General features: G+C 40.4%; 1 long non-coding RNA gene across 2 annotated transcripts in view; it reads right to left on the bottom strand.

The window, feature by feature from the left end:
* Nucleotides 1–2,266: 2,266 nt before the first annotated feature.
* Nucleotides 2,267–18,681, bottom strand: part of LOC121516508 — a 75,686-nt gene continuing 59,271 nt past the window's right edge. Inside the window, exons 3-5 of one of the 2 annotated variants that reach the window (XR_005992483.1) lie at nucleotides 6,227–6,288; nucleotides 2,984–3,495; nucleotides 2,267–2,883 (exon numbers count right to left, since the gene is read on the bottom strand). This is a non-coding gene — a long non-coding RNA (uncharacterized LOC121516508). Of the gene's footprint in view, nucleotides 3,496–6,226; nucleotides 6,289–18,681 lie in introns of both variants that reach the window. The other variant, XR_005992482.1, reaches the window with a different exon arrangement.

Genomic DNA, 18,681 nt, shown 5'->3' with positions numbered 1-18,681 from the left:
TCGACTGTTGTCATGTGCGTACCCTCTGTACACGTCTTTATTTTATTTTTTGTTAAGTACTAAACATAGAGGTCGCCATATGTTTATGAAGTTAAACTTTTTTAACGATGCTGACTGCTATGAAATGCCTTACAGTGTAGCACTGTGATAGCATGTACACATTATCATAATGAATTAAAGATCTGCTGATGTGTGGATCTATCCTCTCTTTCTACGAGAGACTTGGCAGCATGTATGCAGAAGGGTAGGTGTGAGTGTGTCTACATACAGATGTGTGTGTTCCTCAGTGTGTGTGCAGTGGAGTGAGTTTGAGGAGAGTGGAGGCAGGGGTGTAAAGGAAAACACATCCAACTTCCTCTTTGTAAGTAAAAGGCACACTCTGGGCTAAGAGATTGACTGAGAGGGTGTTTCCCATCAGGGGGTAAAAACAACCAAGAGCAGGAGTTTCTTCACACCCGCCTTGTTAATTAGCTTCCTGATGGTGCTCAGAAACTTTTCACCTCACCTTCTCAGCAGGGGGAGCTGGAGAAATGTCTTTCAACTTCACACTAAAGAGTGAAGCCTAAAAGTCACTGTTGTTATATGTTTACATTGCAGAGCATAGAACATACAAACATCAGTTCTGGAAAAAATGGAACATCATCTAAAGTGTGAATAAACGGCAAATACAGTAATGAAAACATACTTGTAAATTAAACTAAATACAGCTGAATTTCAGCTTAAAAGATGACACTTAAACCGCTTAAATGTGTTGCTTTGAGGAAAAAATATTTTAAATAGGATGCCTGCAACATATTCCAAAAAAGTTGGGACAGGAGCTTGTGCAACACTGTTGTTTTACCTTTTCTTCCAACAAAACCCTGTAAGCAACTGAGTGTCTACTCAGTCTTCCCCAGTCTTGTTTGATGTGCATTTTATTTCACTCAAAAGTGCAGGATTTCTGTTGTTGTAGTGTGCACATAATAATAATAATAATCATAAATATAATAATAATGTTAACTTTATTTATATAGCACTTTTTAAAAGTTTAGTGGCTGCCACTGCAAATGCACGATCACCCCTGGATTTAAAATTTGAACATGGGACTTTTAGAAGATCCTGATCAGATGATCAAAGATGGTGACTCCTAGAATAGAGGCTCAGCAGTTCATTTACATATGTAGGAGCTAGCCCATGCAGGGCCTTGTATGTAATTAATAAAATTTTGAAACTGATCTGAAAAGTACCTGGAAGCCAATGAAGAGATGCAAGATCTGGATTGATATGGAAATGGCAACTAATGTGTGTTAATAACCTTGCTGCTGCGTTTTGTGCTGACTGAAGATGAACCATACATTGCAGGAAAGTCTACTGCCTGCACTATTTTATTGTGAAACCATGCTGTTGTAACTTGTGCAGAATGTGGCTTTGCATGGTCTTACAGAAACAAGAAGGGGCATTCCACAAAAAGACGTCATCTGGATGGAAGCATATGTTGCTTCAATACCTGTATGTACCTCTCAGTATTAATGGTGCCTTCACAGATGTGCAAGTGACCCAGGCTGTGGGCACTAATACACCCCACACCATCGTAGATGCTGGCATTTGAACTGAATCTGGATGGTCCTTTTCCTCATCAGCCTTGAGGGCTTGATGGCCATCATTTGTGAAAACAATCCAAAGCCTCTTCCTTTATTGAAGAGATAGTATGAAAGCATACTACCTAATGGCTATTTGCCCCCATGAGTTATACAATTGCCAATTATCCAGAAAAAAGGACTGGGATTATTCTTCACCTTGACCTTGCTGAACCAAAATGTATTGAGCTTTTTCTGATGACAGAGTGGACATTTTATGCAATGTTTAGAAAAATCCCTCAAAGCAATCTGGACATATTGCATTCACAAGCAAGACAATAACATGAACAAACTTTATTTGTTAAGCAGTTTACAAAGTGTTTTGACATAAACAAAATCACACATAAGACAGTGCATCATAACATGTAAAAACACAAGAAGAAAGACAAAACACCAACAGAAGAACATGTGAAAAGTTCAGCCAACAATGTAACACCAACATCATAATAACCGAGGAGACACATTATGAAGATCCAAGAACACATCAAGACATTAAGACACCAGGTTGCAGTGGCAGCAGGCGAAGCAGATCAACCCAGACATCCCTCTCCCTAGCAACATTTTCCAGTTCCTCCTGAGGAATTCCAAGGTGCTCCCAGGCCAGATGGGATACATAATCCGTCCAGCAAGTTCTGGGTGTGCCCTGGGGTCTCCTCTGAGTTGGACATGCCCAGAAGACCTCTACAGGGAGACGACCAGGAGGCATCCTGATCAGATTCCCAAACCATTTCAACTGGCTCCTTTGATTGCAAGGGAGCAGTGGCTCTACTTCAAGAGCCCTCCAGATGTCCGAGATCCTCACCTTATCTCTAGGGCTGAGCCTAGAAACCCTCCTAAGGGATTTCATTTTGACTGGTTGTATCCACAGTCTAATTGTTTTGGTTATTACACATAGTTAATGACCATAGGTTAGGGTTGGAACATAGGTTGACTGGTAAATTGAGAGCTTTGCCTCCCAGCTCAGCTCCCTGCAGCACTGCTGATGCTGCCTGTCAATCTCACAGTCCAATCTACCTCACTCAGTAACAAGACCATGAGATACTTGAACTCCTTCCCTAAGGGCAAAGACTCACTCCCAAGCAATCCACCATTTTCCAGCAGAGAACCATGGGCTTGGACTTGGAGGTGCTTTTTTCATAACAGCCCCAGTGTCTGTTGCAGGTCCCCAGATGAGGAAGCCAACAGAACATCATCTGCAAACATTAAAGATACATTTCTGAGGTTGCCAAACCGGATACCCTTCTCAGCCCTACTGCACCTTAGGATCCTGCCATGAAACACAAAAACAGAATTGGTGACAAGGATCAGCACTAGCTGAGACCAACACGCAACATGTCTGACTTTGTGCAGAGAATGTGAACTCTCACTTTGGCTATACAGAGTCCTGATGGCTCCCTGCAGCGGTCCTGGAACCCCATATTCCCACAGTAGCCCCCCACATGACCCCCAAAGGTCACAATCGTAAGCCTTCTCCAAGTCCACAAAACACATGTAGAATGGATGAGCAAACTCTGCAAAATGAGCAGCCATAATAATCAAACTTAAGGCATTAAAAAAGTTTTTCTTTGGCTGTCTCAACATTTGCTACGCCCTGCTCTCATAACCTGTCCTCTGGCCAGACAAATTTCACTTCCCCCTGCTGAACTTCACTCAAGCTAAAGTGCAGTAAGCATTTTTAATTCTGTCCAGTTCTCCCATCTGCCCCCTTCTTTGAATTGGTCTTATGAAAGTCTCCTGAGTGTCCCGCCATGTCTCTGACTGCCTCCTGATCCTCTTCCTCCTGACTCTCTTCATTGTTTTTGGCACAGCAGCTGCTCTGAGATTTAGATATCATCATTCAGGCAGGCAGATAGGACATCAAGACATTTCCTCCGGGAGCCTGCAGAGCACGGAGCAACAGAATGTGAGATGTGTTTGTCGGACACAATTTGATAAAGAGTCTGTGTGTAAGTGACAGGAAAATGCCTCCCAAGTGAATCCTTTCGCTGCGCTCGCTGGCTCCCCAGACTCTGGAATACAGTTTGGGAGCCTGATACGCTCTATGCAATTTTTTAAAATCACTGGAAGACTTGGCCGGACGTTGTCATGAAAAAAACAGTAAAGGAAAAGAGAAACTAATAGTCTTTGGAGGGCTTTAAGGAGCTCCATTTCTCATGATTACTGTAAATGTTCTATTCACTTATCACTGAATGCCACTGTGCATATCTTTAACATTAGAGAAACAAACCAAGGGGAAAAAGGAAACATAATCTGCCAAAAACTATTGGAAACAACTTCCTTTTTTAAAGTGTTGTTTGTACTTGAGAATGTGTGGATAATTCATAAAAGATGTTGTTCAAAGTCTTTTCTTTCCACACTTATATTAAAGTTATTTTCAGTCATCCATAAGAATGCCCTCAGTGTTTGTGAGCATTAGTGTAAAAGTGTTTTCTGATTCTTTCTTATTAAAAAAAAAAAAAAAAAAAAAAACAGGTTAAAGTGTTTTCTCATGTGATGATTTCAGTGATTCTGATGACAGGGCAGGGGGTGGGGGACAGCCATTAGAAATGAATGGGAATTAAGTATAGTTAGCACTTTACAGCTCTAAATGGACCTGTATGCTGTAGTTATCATCAGAAAATCTCTACTTACATTTAAACTATTTGTCTGGTGTTGAGGCGATCAACATCACTAATACTCAGTCCTGCAGACCTTCTAGTGTCTTGCAATATTTAGTCAGATGAAGGGGGACAAAGTCTTGAAAAGTATGCACCGAGCCAAGCCTCTTTAGCATAAAAACAATGCTTTTCACTGAAACAGCGATGAACTATCATCTAAATAAACCTTGAGCGATAAGGGATGGAGAAACAATGTACCGCTAACAAAATAGCCTGCGCTACAAAATGGCTCTTTAATGTGGACCAGAGTAGCTAGTTCCCATCTGAGAGCCTAGCAGCCATTGCAAATGGCTTCGAGTACAACTGAACCTGCAATAGCTACCTTGTTCTCGTGAAATGACACTGATTGGTTTCGGGTTGACACAAACAGTGTAGATTGGAGCTTTTCAAGGTGGATTTGCCTGATGACAGAGATGGAGTCTGGCAAATCCATGTGCTTTGAGAGGTGACGAAGTTTAATGTGCGAAAACATGGCAGTAATGTACTGAGCCAAACACAAAACATCGCCTTTTGGTTGTGTTTCTTTATGCAGAAACCATTTCTTGCCCCCCATCTGGGTATCTCTGCTGCTAGGTGTGAGAACCTATGTGCAGAAACCAGTGTTAATTTTGACAGCTATTTTTAATCTCAGTGATTTTGATTAAATGTATTTTAGTGTTAGAAACATTTTAGTCATGTCTACCTCTTTTTAGATTTGGAAAAGTCCAACTCTAGTTTTAATCCATAAAAAGTCCTCACATTTTAGTCTTACTTTTAGTCCAAGCATTTATTGTCTTGCCTAAATCTGGTACCAAATCATTGTAGTGTGCTCTATTCAACCTGCCAAACCTGGGGTCCCTGCTATCTACAGCAGAAGAGATAGAGTTGCATTGTTTTTTTACAGATTTACCCACAGCAGAGAGATATGGATTTTTAACGTCAGATGAAAACTACATTACATTTTAGTCTAGTTTTTGTCATCTTGATGAAAACTAAACTTACTTTTTGTCAGTTTTAGACATCACAGATCTATCTTTGGCTAGTCTTAATCTAGTATTTCTCATGGAAAAAAGGCTGACAAACATTTTAGTCATAGTTTTTGTCAACAAAATTAATACTGACGGCAACAGGAAAACTCATGGTTTTAACTAAAATCCAAAAGCATAGAAGTGGCAGAATAATGTGATTCAGGCCACCTGACTAATACCACATTAGTGACGGGTTGTTCATGAACAAGCCTGTTTAAAGCCGACTCTTTTAAGTGAATAAGATCTGCATCCTGTTTGAGAGCCATTTTATATCATTATTACTATCACTATGATTATTTCTATGTATGTTGTGTGTGTTATATGATTAATTAGTAGGGATGATCTTTTCTCCACACTACTCTACCACAGGCACACCACACATTACGGAAAAAGGCTTGATGGTTTAATAATGTTTTGTATCATGAAGCCAGTGAGCAGATTTTATCTGTCCCGCAAGGTGTTTTAGGGAGACAGTATAAGAAAAAAAAAAAAAGAGAAAAATTCTGACATTTTTTCAATTAAAAAAAAGCATAACTGGGGTAAAATACAAGCACAAAAATGGATCATACACCGCATTTCAAATTATATTACCTGCTTGCTGCTTTGCAATGGCATTTTAGCAGCTGCTCTCTTAATCTGATGAATTTGTCTGGCAGAAATCTTCCTCATTATGCCTTTATCTGCATGAACCCGTCTGTGCTCTGAATCCGCCACAAATTTCTTCACAGTATGATGTTCACGCTTAAGTTTTCCTGAAATATCTAATGTTTTCATACCTTGTCCAAGACATTACACTATTTAAGGCTTTTCAGCAGCAGAGATCCTTTTTCTTTCCCATATTGCTTGAAACCTGTGGCCTGCTTAATAATGTGGAACGATAATTTGGAACGCAGTGTATATCATGACATTCCTAAATTTGGCAGAACAAATGAAGCCAAACTGTTACCTGAGTAAAGAGCCAAAAGAGAAGAGTTCTTCTTGTTGAGCTGAGCCAAATGATCCGGATCACTGAAAAGAGGCGAAATTCCAATCACTATCTCATATGTCGTCATGATGCTGTAATAGTCGCAATAGTCACATCAGAATTGTCACAGCACCGACAATATATTGTTCAACCCTGGTACGAACTGAATAGAGTCAGAGGTACAGCTAATTTGACATTTTCTACATTGTAGTCACCTCTGAAACACAGTTAAGGTTGTTCTAACTGTAGAGTTAGCATTCAGACACATATTCGGTTTTCTTGTTTCCTACCCAAGTAATGTTACATCACTGTTCAAAGCTTCTCTTTGAAGAGATTAAGAGTGAAAATGATCAGTCTTCTTCAAAGTGTTGAAAATAGTTCATACGTGGACCAAATAGAGACAAAAATGATCTGTACCCAGACCCCCTTCCCTTGCATGAGGCCAGATTACAGACGTGTAAGTATTGTATCAGTGTAAGACGTGTAAGTACGAGTATTAGTTTGAGAGATAAGGCACCTGCAGTGATTTCTTCTTGGAAAAGTAAACTACAATATCTTCTTTTTCTGAAAGACTGCAGCTAAATCGAATCATCTGTCCCTTTAAATCAGACAGCTCACATTCATTTTTCTGTGCGTTCTCTATTGATCAAAGCTTGTCTGGAGCTTTATTGCATCTCTGCTTATTGCATTTCTTCATTTCATCTTGTTCCGTGACAACATTTGGCCCAATGAACAGAGGGACTGTTTCATGGAAGGACTCATCAGATGAGAATCCAAATCAATTTGTCAGCTCATGTTTGACCGACTCATTACTGGCGGTTCGATTAAAATGCCGAGTGGGCTCAGGTGACTGACAAGCCAGCTGAAGGCATTATGCAGAGATTTGGGATCAGATCCCAGCCCTGGATGGCGGGTTCCATCCAGAGGCCTCCTAAAGTCATCCATCATAAGGAATTTCATTCTGCTCCTTAATGTGGGCTACGTGTTGTTCTGGACGCCACAGAAATGATCAGAATTTGGCCAGATTGGACCATGCACCGAGCGTGCTCAGTCATTGTTATCATCAACAATTATTGTCTTTCATTGATTTGGCAGGAAGAGAGTGACTGGCCATGTTTGAAATGGAGGCGTGTTCCCTAAAACGGTGCCAACACTGGGCAAGATCAAATACTCAGGCTTGTTTCCTTTGCCAAGGACGGCAATTAAAGCACATTCCACCCCGGAGTAGATGCTGGTTTTAAATGTCTCCAATATTTCCTTTTAAACAATTGTGGAAACAGTTTGGATTATTAACATGTGTGTCCACTCAGGCCGGCTCACAGAAGAAATGGATTGTTCAGCTTTGATGAGAGCTCTAATAAATTATTGTATTTGTCAAGAAACACATTCCTCTGAACCTAACATTATGTTCCATTTTTGTTCAAAAGTCCACTGACAAAAACATTACTCCAGTCCAGACCTCATACACAAAACAAACTGATGTAGCTTAGCGTTTTAATATTTGGAAGTCATTCCACTGTACAGTCATACATCACTGCTTTATTCTTTATAAAAACCAAAACTTGATTCTCACGCACAATTTTAACACTATACTCACAGCTGTGAACGAGCCAACACAGTCCCACGTGTCCGATAATCTTCTCTGTGAAACATTACCAGGAAACCCACTGGATTAATAATTGCTCAAATGATTAATTACTCCCACCAATGAACACTTACAAAGGAAGAAATGTTCATTTCTAATGAGCCATCTCATCAGACTCGACTGTAATGGTTGCCATGCATAGAGCCTGCCTTTTTCAACACCTTCTAGCAAACTCACTGTGCGTACTTATCTAAAATCACAGAGAGAGCAAACTTACACTTTGAATAAGTTACAGAAAGAACTCAATTATCTAGCAGAGGTTTATATATATTTCAGCTAATAGGGAAATTTTAACTTGTGATTCTTTGTAAAGGGGACATGCTATGCAAAAAGGCTTTATATACATTTTTCATCCAATTTCACCAAATTTTTGCCACTTTCACTATTTCAGTGACATTTTAATCCCATTTTACCACCTAATATGCCCCTTTTTTGCCACTTTGACCCAAATTTTTGCCATTTTTGTTTTTTTTTTCACCACTTTGATGTCATTTTTGGCACTTCTAACCCATTTCTGCTACTTTTAAAATCCAATTTCTCCACCTTTCCCACCTGTTTTTTTTTTTTTTTTTTTGCCATTATTAACCCATTTTAGCTATATCTAATGTATTTCAATTCTGTTTTTAACAAAAGGATTTACATTTTTAAGAGTGCCTATCACTACACAAATGATATAAAACAGGTTAAATATAAAATACCACAGCTAAAATTTACAATGGACCATGATTTAGCAGGCCCCCAGTTTGTCTTAGCCCCAGAAAGCTCTCCCATTTATCCCCCTAATGGGTGGCCTTGTCTGCACACGACTGTTCTTGAATGTGCCTGGCTGTGGTCAGCCAGCTTCAGGTACAACGGGGGTCTCCGGTCTCTGGCACCTTTATTTTAAGGGTCGCAGGCTGAAAAGGTTGAGAACCACTGCATTAAGCCACATCCATTTCCTGAGAGGGGCGTGGTCAGGGGTGAAGTCAGATCGCTCATTAACATTTAAAGCTACAGACACAGAAACAGCTCGTTCTGAGCAGGGCTGAAACTGAGGGTGTTTTAGACATACAAAGATCTAATACTGGAGGGTTTTTCAGCATCAAAATGCACAGGCATGTTTTGGGGACTTCTGAGACAATCTAAACTTGTCTTAAAAGGGCAAAATATGCCCCCTTTAAATCCCCATAATGACAAAGTGAGGACAAAATGTATTAGAAATTTTTGCAAAGTTATGGCAAAGGAAAACTAAGAGTTGACATTGACACAAGTATTCAGACCCTTCACTCAGTGCTTAGTTAAAGCACCTTTGGCAGCAGTTACAGCCTCAGGCTTTTTGAATATGACACCAGTCTTACCCCTCTGGATTGGGGGATTTTCTGCCATTCTTCTTTGCAAATTCTCCCAAGCTCAGTCAAGTTGGATGGGGATCGTTTGTGTATAGCCGTTTTCAGATCTCCAGAGATATTCCATAGGTTTCAAATTATTCAGAGTGTTCCCTAAGCCCCTCCTGGTTTGTCTTGGCTGTGTCCTTAGGGTCATTGCCATGTGAACCTTCAGCCCAGTCTCAGGTCCTGAGTGCTTTGGAACAGGTTATCTTTGACTGTGTTTACATGGACTGGGTTATGAGTCATATCCTGTATAGTGTGCCAAAGTTACTCTATAGTGTGCCAGTTTTACACAGTAGGTGTTTAAGGGACTTAGAGATTGCACCTGTTTTTGCACTTTATTACATCTCCTGCTATGCAGTGTATGAATGCTCTGAACAATATTTCGTTGTTATAGTTATTATGACAATGACAATAAACGATTGATTGACTGATTTATTGATTATTTGGTACTGGTTTTTATCATATTCAGAATACTGTGTTTAAATGCGCACAGAGGAACCTGATTATATCCCTGTATACATGAGTAAAACTACTATCCCAGTTTCTGATCACTGAATCATATCTGCACAGGCATCTGGGATTTTTAAAACACAAAACAAGTTGAGTTTGAAATCTGAGAAAAATTAGATCACTGTTGATTTTTTTTGGGCTTAACACAATTAAATGCCAACATCATGCTGCAGAAATGGTTCCCACCTCGTTCCAACAATGGGAGAAAACAAAATCCACCTCATTTATTTAAGAACATGTGCTGAAAAAGCAACTGCAGAAAAGCACCAGAGAGGATGGAAAGGAGTGAAAGAGATATCTAATGAATGGGCTTAATATCACTCTGCATTTTAAATTATTATGACTACAGTATTAGGCGATTATTACTATTATTAATCACTACGAAAGTTTGGCAGAGACGCCAAGAAAGAGCGAAGCAATCTTGCAGTTGACTTACTTCCCTAAACAACTGTCCTGGAAACAACTTCAAAATAAAAGCACGTGAAAATGAGGGTAGCTCAAAGTCGGCCTTGAAAAAAATATGCTTTTACTTTGAAAAGTACACCGGAAGAGTCAATGTTTCTAAATTTCAGGCCTGGGAGGCGTTAACAATTGGTGCAGGATGCACAACCAAGGGATGTCTTTACATCTTCAGCGCAGAGCTCTAATTCCTAGCAACAGATGGTATGAGCGCTCATTTGCCTTCTCCACAGATAACTACACTTATGTTTCAAATTAAACTGGTCATCATCTAAATATGAATGCACTTTGACATTAAACTTTGGTTAGTTCATGGACCGATCTGCTGCAGACACAGCTGCCCAACTATCACTCTCTCTGGGCACAGAAACTGGGACACTCAAGTCCATGTAAACATAGTCATTGAGGATATCTCAATTTGCACTATTCAGCTTCCCCTCATTCCTGATCGGCCTCCCAGTCCCTGCTAGCATTGCACTCAAGACCACACTATCCATGACCAAGACTTGCCTGAGACCGGAGTGCACTGAGACCAAGACTCTTGGGGGTTGAGACCAAGTCAAGACCGAGGCAGAGACAAGACCAAGAGCATAATAAAAATCTATTAAAGAAAAAAAAATTATAAGGTTGAACAGTTAAAGAGCATTCTCTTTTTAGTTTTAGTTTTCTTTTCAATAAATTTGACAGATAAAAACAGGTATCTGCAACTCTTTTAAAGCACAACATGCAAAAATCTCAAATTTTAACAAATTTTTTCCAATAACTTCTTGTAAAAATAAATCCTTGTACGTATCTAAAAGCCACTGAAAAGTCAAGAATTATTTTAAATATCTGAAAATGAGATGTTTATCCAGATTTGTCAGGTGAATGAGGCCTAAAGTAAGTGTTCAGAAGTATTTCTGACTGGAAATAAAATGGACTGATGTCCTGAGTTTTTGGTGTAGCTATTTGTTCCTTTTGCAAGTGCTGCTTCTTATCATCACATTTATGAAGTCGAAGAATAGCAGATCAGTGCTGGTCTCAACTGGTCTTGATGGAATATTCCAACTCCAGCCAGTCCGAGACCAAGACAAGGCAGAGTAAAAATGCTCTCAGATCTGAGAAAAGACCAAGACATTCAAAATGTGGTCTTGAGACCGGTCTTAAGACTGTTATCGAGTACTACAACACTTGTCTCTGCTGCCAAAAAACACCCCCACAGCCTGATGCTGCCACCACCATGCTTCACTGCTGGGATGGTAATGGGCTGGTGACAAGTGGTCCCTGGTTTCCTCCTGACATGATGTTTAGAATTGAGGCCAAATAGTTCAACCTTGGTTTTATCAGACCAGAGAATCTAGTTCTTCCCAGTCTGAGTCCTTCAGGTCCTTTTTTTTGAAAACTCCAAGTGGGCCTTCATGTGTTTTGCACTGAGGAGAGGCTTCAGTCAAGCCACTCTGCCTTTAAGCCTGGATCAGTGGAGTAAAGGAACAAAGGGGGTCTGAATGCTTTCTGAATGCACCTCTAGTCCAATCAGACTGCTTGATCAGAACAAACTGCTGTCTAATTAAACATATCATGGTATTTATTATTGATTTGCAAATGCATGTGTTGCTTTAATACTTTCATAAATTAAATGTTTACATCCCTCTGTGGCTCCATTGTGGTCTTGATTGCTTTATTCGTTGCCTCACACTTCAGTTTGACTTTATGGCTTGAGGAGTAGTTTATAAAGATGACAAATGGATCACGGCCACACCAGCTGTAATTATCACCATTTCCATGTTTACATTTCTACCAGCATTCTGGCCGTCTCTAAGATCTTCATCACAGCCTCTTAAGTATTTGATACCCAACATCATGCTGTGTTTATGATACCGCCAAAGCCTTTTTACTGTCTCGGCTATCATAACAGTTGGGGGACTCAATGGGGGCAGAGAAAGGCAGGCAGGCCTTTTAGATGGGAGCACATATGCATGGTGATAGATGTAATCCTTCTCTCCCCCTCTTGCCCTCTGTTTGCTATCCACCCACACAGCTCCTAATAGCCACCGATCCCCCTTCAAGGCTGCGAACCCACGCAGTGCTCCAGTCTGCCGTCATGCTTGTTGACTTCAGAAGGTTCTGATGTCATAATGAAGGGGGCTGCTGCTTTGAAATGGCTCCTCGGGAATTTCATGCTCCCTGTGTTTCGAACGACTACGGCGCTCAGCTGGCAGGTACAGTAGAAATTGGAGTTTTATTGCCTCAGGCCCAGGGTGGATTAGCAGCCGGCCAAGAGGCAGCAGGGATGGGGCAGCGGCATAAGACCCCCTCACTCCCTTGAACCTTTGAGCCACATTTCTCACGCCATCTAAACTGAAAGCATGGCTCAAATCCTGCTAATCTCTTCCAAATACAAAAGGATCCAGGGTGGTATACCACTTACTCCTCCAGCAGCCTTTTCACAATTGATGCAGAGCGCCGCAGGGTGATGACATATCTTGAATAGAAAAACAGCATATTATTTCATCAATTTCTAATGCCATATGTTACATCCACGTGTTTCTCCAGGCAAAAATATGAGTCTCTAATCATCAGATATATTCTTCTGATTGTAAAAGAGCGGCCCTCATGGACAAAATAAAGTCAAAATTAAAGACATGCATGAAAGAAATTAAACAAAAGAGATGTATTTTACTAAATCCGATGCACAATGGCAGATATGGTATCTCCACATGCCAGAAATCATTTGTGAGACATGGAGGCTTTAATGTGAGGCAGGAAGAGGAGGAATATTTGTTTAAAAAAGGGAGACATGTTCAGTGTCTGTCTCTCCATATACATCTTTATTACATCAAATAGGCTGTTCCATGTCAGAACAATAGCTAGAACAAACGTTATTTCTTCAGATACCTTTAATGATGTAATGTACTTTGCCATCAACGAGCAAGGAGTAGCAATCAGTTGGGATATATGGCATTCCTACATGATTCCTGGAGAAAATAGTCAGTGCACGGCCGCACTTGACAGGGCTACAAATTTATCATTTGCTTTACGATATCCCCCCAAATCAGTTCAGAATGCCTTGAAAGGAGGCTGCAGGGAAGCCGCACAAAGACACATGTGAGTCGTCTGTTCACCAGCGTGCTCCCCGTGGTATATAAATTCTGGGCTTCCAGAGTCTGAAGTGAGAGCAGACATCCTTTACTAATAAAGAGTATTCCTCCAGCTTTGCTAATGGTTGAAGAGCGAGGGCTGACTTTTGTTACAGGGAAAACTCAAAGCAATAATGACACATTTTCACAATAGAAAATGATCCCCTCTGTCATTCTTTGATCTAATAACATTTTGATGCAGTTGACTTGTATATTCAATGTATATTGATCCTTTCCAGGGAATCCTCACATGCACTGAAGTATTTTAGATTCTGGCGGCAGGAAAAGCAGTTTGGTGGAATAAATTTTAGATGAACTGGATTCTGAGAGCTTGCAAAAGTCATTAAAAAAGTTACAAATAGAATTTTAATATTAATACTCAGGGATGTCCCTGCCATTTTTCTTAATACATGTTTTCTGCCAATCATGGTACCAATCATATTCTTTTTTTGATTTAGCAGCTTGTTTAAAGGTTCATTAGTCCACTTATCTGTGTAGTGCAGGTGGCAGCAGAACTTAATCCTTATTCAACAAAACATGCTTTAACTGACTTAGTCTAACCTTGCAAAGCAGATGTATACCCCCATTTCCGTGTTTCTCACTGGCAAATCCATCTTGCAAAGCTCCCACCTGAACTGTGCATATCACTAATGTGGGATGCCACATGCCACGCCATGTTATGCTGGCGGTACAATGTATTTCCCTTTTAAAAGTTAGATTTTTCAACTTTACTCATAAACAAAGTCTGGCAGTTACATTCATGAAATAACCATATCACAAACTGTACAGATGAAGTAACATTTCATAAATGGAACAGGTGATATAAAAGATCAGTTAAAAGATCTGTGATTGAATCATGCATAGACCTGTTTTCTAAGTAATTATGCTTACTATGGCTCACTTTAGCTTTGTTAGATTTAGCTAAAGCTAATGTAGTTATGCTAGCTATAAAGTTCACATTACTACATAAGCTAGTGTATCTACATTAGCTTTAGTAATGTGAGCTTTATCAAATGTAGCTAATGCTAACAGCTAAATTATCTATGAAGCTACTGAAGGCATTTGGTCACACTATGTAGCTAATGTAGCTATACTAACTTTAGAAAACAGCATAACCTAATGTAGCAAACATTGTTTCATTAGCTTTAGCTACGTTAGCTACGTAGCTATTTTGTGTGAATGAAATATGGGTTTATGAGATTTGCAACACTGTAAAAAGGTGTACAGTCTTCTGCTACTTACCTACATAGATTACACTGATAACATAGCTTGTAAGATTTACCCTTATCTATATTAGCAGCGTGACCCCCAATTTCCATATACAGTGTGCGCGCCGCAGAAGGCCGGCGAATCAAACTGCGGAGCACTTCGCTCCCTCTCTAGTCTATCAGAGCATTTCCATAGCTGGCGCTCCAGACTGGCAGCGGCGTGTGCCTGGACCTACACTTCACTCCGCTTCGTTTCAAATACACTGCAGGTCTATTTCAGTGCCGGCTGCTGCCAAAACCTTGTAAATTCACCGTCATTCAGAAAGCACCAATCATGGAAGTCACAAGCGTAGAACATCCGGTTCTTTTAAAATAAAACACAATGCACGGACTCCCAATCGTAAATCATCACTATAACAACATTACGTCTCATCCTGCAGTGAGAGCAAAGGGTCACTGAGAGGTCAGTGGGTCACAGAGCTACAACGGTGCCATTGACAAGGAAAAGTTAACTTTTGGGGATATTTAGGCACAGAAATTTGCATAAAACCACAGATCCTTTAAGCAAACATTAACTTTTTAACTTCCTAATGTACTCAATCAGTGGCGGAAGCAATAATATTATGGCCTTATACCGGAAAGGATGATAAATTAACCCCAAAAGGTAAAATAGTCCTCTGTTGACAAACTATTCCTGCGTGAACTTGCAGTTCTCCCGTGATCTCTTCCTGCTGATCAGGACTGCACGACGTGGCGCTGTGCTCTAGACTCGCTTCCAGTGGGTGAGGTCGCTCTCCTTCAGTCGGAGCAAACCCGCAGCACTTCAGTGCGCAGCGCGCATGCTGTATATGGAAATCGGAGGTTAGATTGTTTTCATGTGTTTTTTCCTGTAAGCAGACTGTTTCCTCTGCACTATTAAATTTTTTTATTATTAGGTTTTGAAGGTCAGGTTTTTGACTTTTTGGTATCCTAACCCTTACCTTAACCCTTGCCCCATGTTTAACTTATTCCAATTTTATTCTGAAGGTTTTATCCTAACAGATGTGCATCTCACAGTAATGGTCTGCAAGAGGGGGCGTCTGAGAGCTGTGCTCTGCAGCCTGACTGTCTAGGAATCTCCCAGTGAGACAAATAATTAAGTACATATCACACAAAGTGTCGGGCCATAACCTGCTATTTCCAAAATCACCACTTTCCAGGCAAGGTGTATTTTTAAGTGTACTTTAATGGCTTAAGTCTATTTCTTTTTCCATCCTCAAACCTTAAAGTGAGCTTTGAGGACTAAAGTTTTAGGTCTGAACCACATTAATTTGTTGGTATCAGTATTGTTACAAGTTTAAAATTGGTTTCAAATACAGGCACTCAGATATTGTCAAAAATTCAGTTGTGCATCCTTACCACCCTAAATGCTTCTCCCAGCTGCAGGCAACATACACCAGAAGGGAACGGTTTCAGCAATGATTCTGATCTACGACCACACAATGTCAATAAAAATCTGCTAAAAAAAATCAGTTCCTGATCAGCTGGGGACATCTCTAATAGTTGACATATAGTAAATATGGGGGTTGCATTGATGATGATTCACTTGTAAAACACACATTATACTACTACTATTATGTAACACTTGTTTGTGAAAATTCATAGTTACGAGATCAACATTTCAGACATCCACTTGAGAATCCGATCCAAATCTCTTTTTAATGCCTTTTTTATGAAACAACAAATCTGCACTCTGTTATGCTTATTTACCTCCAGCAGAAAGCCTGCACTGAAGCTGACAGGGGACATCTGTATGCTTGCAAAGATATTTTTGTGGAGGGAAAATGACAATATAGCTAAATGCATTTCTCATCTTCCAGGCAATAACAAGATTATGTGATGGAAAGGCCTCTCGGGAAACCATTTCTATGCAGGCAATTACAGATTGTCTCTTCCCCACACGCTGCTCCAACAACAAAGTGTCAGATGACAATTTCATTAGTGAAGATTAGAGGAGGGTAGCAGGAATTACAGGACATTATTACACTTTTCTGCCTGAAAGATCCAACGTGGAGTATGTGACAAGCTTTGACAGACTTATCTCCAACGTGGAGACTAAGGCTGCTTTCACATTTGTGCTCCTAAAATGTTCAAGAATTTTTGATGAAGTCTACACATAACAAGGCCGCCCATAAGGGGGGGTCAAGGGGAGAGTTTTCTGGGGCCCAGCCAAATGGGGGCCCATGGAAGTGAGGAAAGTCATGGTCCATTGTCAGGTTAAGCTGTGATTACAATATTTGATTTAACCTGAATATTAACCAACCTTGCATGTCTTTTTTTTTCTGTAAGCAGAATTTTTACTTCACTTTATTAAAAAAAATGGGTTCACTGATGCAGAATTGAAATAAGCATCAATAAACATCCAGCTGTGTCCCAATATGCTGCTTCCTGGAATGTTGATATTTCGTTTATACATGTCCAGACCCAGCAACAACCTCTGGTCCTGAAAAATGAAGCCAATGCAGAAGTGCAAGAAATTGCTATACCACGAGTGTCCACTTGAGGCTGGCTGCAGGAACACCGGAAGTCCCTTCTGGACACCTGTTAAACAGCTGGTTTTTACACTAGAAATAAACTGGTTTACAGCCTGGTTCAAAATACCAAATGTGTCTCATTAGCTAGTGTCTTATTGTGCTCCCACTGTACAGGGGGTGAATTTTTTTGTACCCCAATCATTTGGATTATATTTAGGATGAAAGCTGATTTGCACGTCTCATTTGATTGGCAAATACTTTGGCAGGCAGAGGCTCCGTTTCTGTCAACCAGAATGCTGGCTAGAAGGCTGACAGGAAGTCACGCTTTGTGGGCGGGCCATAAGGTTGATCCAAAGTTTGGTTGAGACCGCAATTTCAGTATTGAAGCCTCCATGGACTGGCTTCAAGAGCCGTTTGAGTCCGCCTATTGTAAGCAGACGACTGACATCACATGGGGTTTGTCCAATTCTTTCTACAGTCTATGGTCCAGACACTCCCACAGTGAGAGCAGAATCACGAGCAGAATCCTCAACTTTGGAGTATGTTGTCAATTGGAAACTATCAGAGCCCATCCTAAATCACCATGACAACAGCAGGACTGACTCTCCAAGCCCCCCACCCTGGCTATAATAAAGGAAATAAGTGAGTGGGAAATATTCCTACCTGCAGTCCTCAAGCTGACATGGATGGCAATGCTGTTTGTATGTGTGGGATATTAAGAGAGAGAGAGAGAGAGAGAGAGAGAGAGAGAGAGAGAGAGAGAGAGAGAGAGAGAGAGAGAGGATATGGCTAGACACAACTTAAACCTTAGTGTGAGACTTTTTGTAAAGAAAACTCCAGATTTTTGTCACAGTCTGCCCCAACTTCACTTGTACAGTGTGAGCTCAAGGTCGTGTGCCACCATCAGACTGTATAGTGTGAACACATAAATGTGCACAGTGGTCATGTGTCATCAGTTGCACAGTGTGAACTGACATTCTGCAATGACTGTTAGAGTCGGCTTGAATCACACAGTGCATGCCCAGCTTTATGCACTGGACTTTGTCTTTAGCAGCCTCAAACTTTGATATATTGTGAACTTAGTTTTGAATGCATTTTTACAAAGCACGACATGTGCACTTAAAATAAACTATACCATACATATTTTTGGTGTCTGGAGCTTTCGCGTGTATGTGTCTTCTCAGCAACACGTGATGAAGACTTTTCACATATGATTACAATTTATAACTGCATTTTTGAATGGTTTCTATTAATCTGCTTCTTCGTCTCGCTTTCTTCTTCTCTGGTTTCTTACTTCCTGTTGCAAACATCATGGCACAGAGTGAAATGTCAGCAGAGGATTGTTGCACCATTTGATCTGCACGGCGAGGAAAAAGCTAAGTAATTGATGAAAGCTTGATTGGAGTGATAACCAGGCTTGGCAGCCATCTGCAGAGTCAACATATCCTGAAGCACATCACTGCAGTGACAAGCTTCTTAGAAAAGGCCATGCTAAACTCAAAGTGAGGAGGGATCCAATGAGCAAAAACAAAAACAGATCTTAAGCAGATGCTTTGTTGGGAGGGCATCAAGCCACATCTATTTTCAGTTCCTAATTCCTATTCTTTCCTCATTAC

This window comes from Cheilinus undulatus, linkage group 10, assembly GCF_018320785.1.
Source record: "Cheilinus undulatus linkage group 10, ASM1832078v1, whole genome shotgun sequence".
In the NCBI taxonomy this organism is placed as follows: Eukaryota; Metazoa; Chordata; class Actinopteri; order Labriformes; family Labridae; genus Cheilinus; species Cheilinus undulatus.
Note: the sequence above shows the minus strand (reverse complement) of the source record. Positions and strands in the feature narration are given on the sequence as shown.